Here is a 7,514-nt window from a genome sequence, read left to right as displayed (position 1 = left end):
ATTTGTTACTAATAAATAATAACTATAACTATAAGTTATAACTAAAACTATAAGACATAAGTAATAACTATAAGACATAAGTAATAACTAGGTATAAATAATAAGGAATACACAAAATGACGAAATCCGAATATGGATACCAAGAATTCAAATTTCAAGCCATAAAAATTCTGTGAGGGCTGGATAACGCTCATGGCTCATGGCAAAATAAAAATATTGTCATGAAATAAAATATTTAACGATATTAATGACCACTTGGGCGCTAGCTGTGCTTCTCGCAGGCCGCAATCGAGGTTAATCACTGGGCATCAAAAATATTGCTCCGTTGAGTAACCTGTATATCTTAAATCGTGAACCATAGTATCTATATCCGTGGTCCGTGTTAATGTGTTATATTAATAATATAGCCTGTATTACAGTGGTTCCCAACCTTTTTTATTCTACGCACCCCTTGTAAATTTTCAAAAATCTCATCCCCCCCCCCTTAAATTGAAGTTGTACAAAACCTTTAATCCGTATATTCGATATAATATTTTATTAGCACACTTTCAACAATAGCATAGTCATAGCCGTCCCAAGGGGGGGGGGGGCAAATGGGGCAAGTGCCTTAGGGTGTCAAAAGTATTATGAACTTAGGGGGCGTCTTAAAAAAAATAATAAAAAGAAAAGTTTGGTGTTTTTATTTTAGATATTAATTTTCTTTTTATATTGTAATATCGAAGATAAGTACATATCAAATTATATATTATATATGCCTTCAAAAATATGTAAATATCAATATCAATATTATCTGTGATTGACTGTGAATCATGATTATATTAATAAATAATACTATTAGTTTATTACCCAAATATATATGTATAGGTATTAATATCATTAATTATCATTGATTATAAATACTAGTATTCAATAATAAACTCATTATCAATTTTACCCACTTCTAAAAATAAATCGAGTTTGAGTGAATTCTGTAAATAAACATCGCTTATTCACTTGTACAAATGGACAATCTACAATGTTGACTGTAGTCTTGTCTGTTGTACACGCCACACACAGCAGCGCAGAACATATTAGTTACGTTTTAGTAATTAATATTAATTATTTACGTTATTAGTTTTGTGTTTTATTTTACTTACAAATGGCCAAAAAAAGAACGAGTGGGGGTCAAAATATAAAAATATAAAAAAAAAATATATAAAAAGAAGAACTAAAGAAAAAAATACCAAAATTACATACTTATTTTACTTCTCTAACTGATACTGTAAGTACAAAAACGACTTACAAACATATGGAATAAACGAAAATTCTAAATTCTTATTTAGAGGGGCTGGGGAAATAGATCTATAATAATAGGTAATCTATTCTAAATTAAATATATGAAATAATTTATAGACATATTTAAAGAAAACTAAAGAATTATTTTTTTAGAATATTAAATACATTTTGTTGTATCTGCGATTAATGTATGGAGTTGTTTTTTATTTCAATTTATTACATTTTTTTTAAAATATTTCAATTTCCAAAGTCAATCATTGTAATTATGAGATTGGTTTTTAATGAAATCTAATAGGTACGTGTCCAAAGACACCCCATTTTATGGTTCACTCTGAACAAAATTCAACTTTTGAAAAAAGTGTGAACTTCATTGACCTTAATGATTGTCCTTCTGCTATATGATCTTCTTTTCACTCATTATAACAGTATTTAATTAGTATTTACTAGTTAGGTATAATATGTAAAAGTTTAATGTAGATAATAAGAATATTCTGTTTTTTTTAGGTCTAAAATATTGGTTATTTGTAATTACTATTTTAAGTATCCTATATGGTATATAATAATATTATCTACAAGTTCCAACCGTGGAATAACGTCAATATATAAATAAAGTAACAAGTTGATAGATACACAGTGATAAAAAAAATAGTCCACTAGCTAAGTACAGAGTATTCTACTATTCTGTGATAATAATAAATCATTTGGTCGATGATAATTGATTAATTAATAACTTTATTACATTTATTCACAGATAGCTATACCATGAGATTGAAACTGGCTTCACTTTTTTTCATGTAAAATGTAAAAATGTTCGCTATTTAGTATAGCATAGATATCTACGTATTTATTAAAGAAAAAGCCAGGGTCCGCGGGCCGCCCCCCCCCCCGTGCGCACGCCTATGATTATCGTGTACCTACACAATACGTCAATACACTTGGGACAATTGCTTTGAAGTTAATTGCACGAATATTTTATTAAACCTATATTACACATTTACACTGTATAAACAACAAATATAAAATAATGATAGGTAAATAGGTGATATATTATACCCGATCGCCAAATGTGAAATGCTATAGGCCTAAAATGCATGCATACAAATTTCGCTGAACGCGTACTCTTTTCGCGAAGATTGTTCTATGCTTTCACGCGGACCTCCAACATCAACACAAATTGGAAACCACTGGTCATACTCTGTAGTCTATAGTCTATAGGTAGTAGTAGCATTGGTTATGAGTCATAACTTATGACTTATGAATATTATTATTATTATTATTATTATGAGTATCAACAGTGGCGCCGAAGTGTTTAAAATAATATAGTATGACATCGTACGTCAAGGAACCCCATATCATCCCCACCTTTTTTAATATAAGAATTAGATGCAATCAAAGCACCTACATATAATTCAATATTTATATAATTTATTTTTACGTTTTAATGAAAATTCTGGATCCACAGAGGTATCCCCTGCAGTAGCCTACGGTGGGCCCCCATCTAAAAAATCTACTACCTATGACATATGTCATAACTCATAGATAAATTAGGTGATCGGCGCCACCGAGTATCAATAGTGGTAGGTACGGTAAACGGAAAAAAGTACCCGTTCTGGTAACAAAATACGGCCGTAAAAACATGATTTCGTACATCAAGTTTTCCTCAGGCCTCGTTAGTCGTTGCATAGTAGGCGGGATGTACTGTTTTGGGAGAAACGATGTAGTGCACAACACGGTGGTTTAGATACGAATGAATTTTCATTGAACATTTTGACTTTTGAGGTTATGTTATAATCTGCAATAATCAATATGGTACATACATTACAGTTTCCCTCTCACTTAAAATGTAAACAATAACAATTAAATATAATTAATGAAAAGGTACATAATAATAATATTAATACATTATAAATAATAATTAATAATCAACACAATAAATATTAAAGATAATTAAATTTTTTTTTTTTAATGTATTATACAATTGAATTGATACATTAATGTTGTGTTTCTCTTTAGTTGGAGAAACATAATTAAAACTTATAATACAAATAACTTTTATTATATTAATTACATTTATTAAAATTAAACATGATGACTTGACAATAATATGTATTCTTAGACTTAGTATACATTTTTTATTCATTAATTTTACTTCCCATACATAGTACGTACTCAACTATATAATATAGGTATCTGGCTATAATTGAATAAACAACTTTTCCGTTTTAAATGCTAAAAACGAAATAATATATTAAATATAATGCAGTTATTTTATGAATAATATCTTGGCCCATAGTAACGAGATTTGTTTATTTAAATTTAAGTTTTCAAAATTAATTATGTACACGGCACAGACGTCCGATCAAGCCCATACCGGACGAACTTAAAGAGAAACGCTGGTTGAATTAGATAGAAACATCGGGGAATGTCCAGGAACTGGAGTGGCGCCTAACAGGAATGGCGCCCATATAATATATAACGAGACATACTGCACCGAGAACAAAGAGAGGACTAGCAGCGGACTGTCGGACCTGGACACCACGAGGCCGATCCCGAAGGAATGTGGTCGGCCTCCTCTGCGGTGACTGGGCCCCGTTATCGTTGGACTGCGACGACGGCTTATAGGGTATTGGTGTACTACGACGTAATATGCGGCCGAACGGCCGGTGGCGGAGGAGGAGGATGCGAGTTCGACGGCGGAGATGGATAAAAAAAACTATGGCATGCAGCGGTGGCACTTGGAGCAGCCATAGAAGAGGATCGGGATCAGCTAGGACGAGTTTGGAGATCAGCCGCCGCCGGAGGACCACCGAAGACATAATGTCATGGAAATTCTGCCCGCGTCCGGGAAACCGGCCCGCCCGTGAGTGAGGACGGTGTTCGTTCTGTTCTGGTCGGGGTGGGCAAGCGGCCGGGCGAACGGGACTAGAAAGCCTGCTGCAGATGTCGAGGTGCGCGTGCCAGAGTTGCAGGTGTCGGGACCGGGAGATGGTGACAACAGGGTCGAATCTGAGGAGGAACAAACGGAGTGACGGTGAAACTGAACGGGGTAAGAAGAGACGTGACAGTTTCAAGAGAAGCGCGAAAAATTTATACATCACAGCAAAAGCCGGCCCTTATAGATCAACCTAACCCATGTACAACATAACAACATATTAATTATTACGTAAGTTATAAGCATACAGTATTTATGAACTAAGAGCAGTGTTACGACTTATTATAAATAATAATATACCGTATAACAATATGTAGAAAAATCGTGAAAATTGTTAATAATTTTCGTAAAATTACAATTTCAGCATACCTACGATTGACCGGCGAGCTTCTAAATGATATGCTCGCCGGAATTCTCAAAGCCATTGCCATCTTACCCTTTTATCAGTTTCAACTTCACCTCCGAAAGTTCCTCCTCCTCTTCGTGTCACCATCTCGGGGTCCGGCACGCATTGGCCGCACCTCGATCTGCAGCTGGAAGTTTTTTAGTCCGAACCGCCCGGCCGGCAGCCTGCCGGACCCCAGAACGAACACTCGGGCCGGTTTCGCGGACGTGGGCAGCATTTCCATGGTGGTGGTCTTCCGGCAAAGGCTGATTTCCAGACTCGTCCTCTGCTTGGTCCCGTGCAGGCTGCTGCCGCCGCTGCATGCCATAGTAATCGCCGTCGAGCATCAGAACATCCTTGGGTCGGCTGCTTGTTGTAGTACACCTCGCGCCGTCGTCGCGGCATGACGAGAACCCCCGCGGGGTTGGCTCGGTGGCCGCCAGGCGTCCTGTCCGACAGTCCGCCGAAAAATGTCCTCTCGTCGTCCTCAGTGCAGTATGTCCATAAGATGGGCATTCCCTGATATCCAAAACCAGCGTTTCTACTCGACGAAAATCATCCGGTTTTAAAAAAAAAATGCTTAGATTGTAGTTACTACCTATGTTATTTATTTTTTAGATTAATAAAGAAAATTGTATCACTTATAATCATATATACTTAATATAACTAAAATAACTAATATGGCTATGTACACCGACACACTTAACAGCTGTTAATAATATTATAGTTTGTACAGACCCAATAAACGTGAAGCGAGTAGGTATGAGAAAATTGTTTTCAAGAAATATCGATAGGTGACACGCTCATGAATTGTACAACATAAACAATAACAAGAGTGTAAATCAGGAATTGTCGAAAAACTTTCAAAAATTGTCTTAAAAAACATTTGATTTTACTCAATGAGTATTTTATTGTCAAATACAGAATACTATACTATATAGATGTAATAGGACATTTGCCGACGGAATGTTATTCCTTTCTCCTGAAAACTAGTCAATATGGAGTTATGTGATTTGTGAATTAGGCTGACGATATATAGATACACTTGAAAAAAAACCAACTTACCTAATTAAATAAAAATAAATTGGAAATTATTTAAGTATTTTCAATAAATTGATGGTTGGTTTACAAAAGCCCTATTTTTTTGATTTTTTTCCGAAAACGTTGACCTAGTCATCATGTTTTGTAAAACATTTATTCAATCGGTCCTAATTCCTTGTATTAAAACGAATTAAATTAAATGTATCTTAATCAGTGGTAATAAGTTGAGTGTGAAAAACGAAAATACTTTTATTTAGTATTTACTTAGATTATTAAAAAAAAAATAATATACTAACTAGGTAGGTACATTATAATAAATAGTACTTACCTACATAAATATAAAAATATTTAATTTAAAACTTTTATTTTTTTTTATTCTCTTTATACATTTTAAGTAATAAGTAATCGAAGCAGACATTATTATAACTTCAAGACTAATAATTAATAATAGTAGTAATAATAATATAGTATAAAATGTAATTAATAGTACAAGATACATATTATAATATATAATACATTTTAAAAGCAAACAGCTGTGTAAATTCTAAATACAACATACAATTATTATTGTATTTCAAATTGCATTTGAATATAGATAGTTAATATAAATATAAATATAGGCAGTTGAAAACTGTCCATCCCCGACAGTAATTTATTATTAGGTACTGTTATCATTTGAACAAGTTTTCAAAATTCAAAATTGTAAATTTTACAAAGTCGCTTGCTATAGTTTTTCAGGCCTTCTAAAACAGTACCGAAAAACGCGGTCGTGCGTATATCTTCCGACTAGAGAACAAAAATTAAATTGTACGATTATTAATATCGTAAACGTTAACTATGATGGACTGCGTAAGCAACACGCGTATTATGCCAGAAAAAAAATTGAAAATATGCTCCGCGGCGGCGCTGTTTGATTATAAACAATATATTATATAATATTGTTATAATATATTATGTTAAACACAATAATAAATAATAGAATCGTATAATCTCCCTATGATATTATGTTAAATATTCTATAATAATATTATAATGTCGTTGATTTTTTTTTCCAGTCTACCAGTTTACGTCCAAAGTCCTGTAAAATATTGATTATTTTACGAGATCAAAGAATATGACGAAATTATGATAATAATATAATATAATCTAGAGCTGATTATAATAATATCCGAAGAATTAAAAGTCAAAAGTAAAAATTTCCCAGTAGTTTTCAAAAACGCCGTGAAAAACAAAGGAAAGATTAAAGAAAAACGAGAATTTTTACGCAAAATCTGTTTTCGAGAAAATTGATTTTGGTTTTTGATGCAACTCTTAAACAAATGACCGTAGGTACATTACATTTTGACTGAATGATTATATTAGCATTTTCTATACACCATAACAATTTCCAAATATTTTGACTTATTTTGAGCTCTTTACGGACATTTTCAGTTTCCATTTCTTTTTGTTTTTTTTTTTAATAAATTTCAATAAAATTTTATTTGTTGGTTAAAAAAAGCTTGAAAATTTAATAGAAGACATTTACGGACATTGTCAGTTTTTAATTTTTATTAATACAAGGCTCCTGATATATTGTTACAATACCAGTTGAAAAATATTAAAAATACATAGGCACAATTTTTTTTTATAAGCATTTAACGATCGAATTTTGACAAAATTCATCAAATTTAAAGTTGAATAATTATTTTGTAGTTAAAAATGTATAAAATGTTCAACTTTTATATCTAAGGATTGAAAATGTAAAACAAGATTCCATGTAAGTAGTTAATTCTGTTACCAAAAAATCTAAAAAATACATAAACACAGTTTATTTTCATAGTCATTTTAAGTTCAAATTTGGACGAAATTACATATTATTAAAAACCTAGAATAACTATTTTA

Source organism: Acyrthosiphon pisum, chromosome A1, assembly GCF_005508785.2.
Source record: "Acyrthosiphon pisum isolate AL4f chromosome A1, pea_aphid_22Mar2018_4r6ur, whole genome shotgun sequence".
In the NCBI taxonomy this organism is placed as follows: Eukaryota; Metazoa; Arthropoda; class Insecta; order Hemiptera; family Aphididae; genus Acyrthosiphon; species Acyrthosiphon pisum.
The sequence above is the reverse complement of the archived record's forward strand: the minus strand, read 5'-3'. Positions refer to the sequence as shown.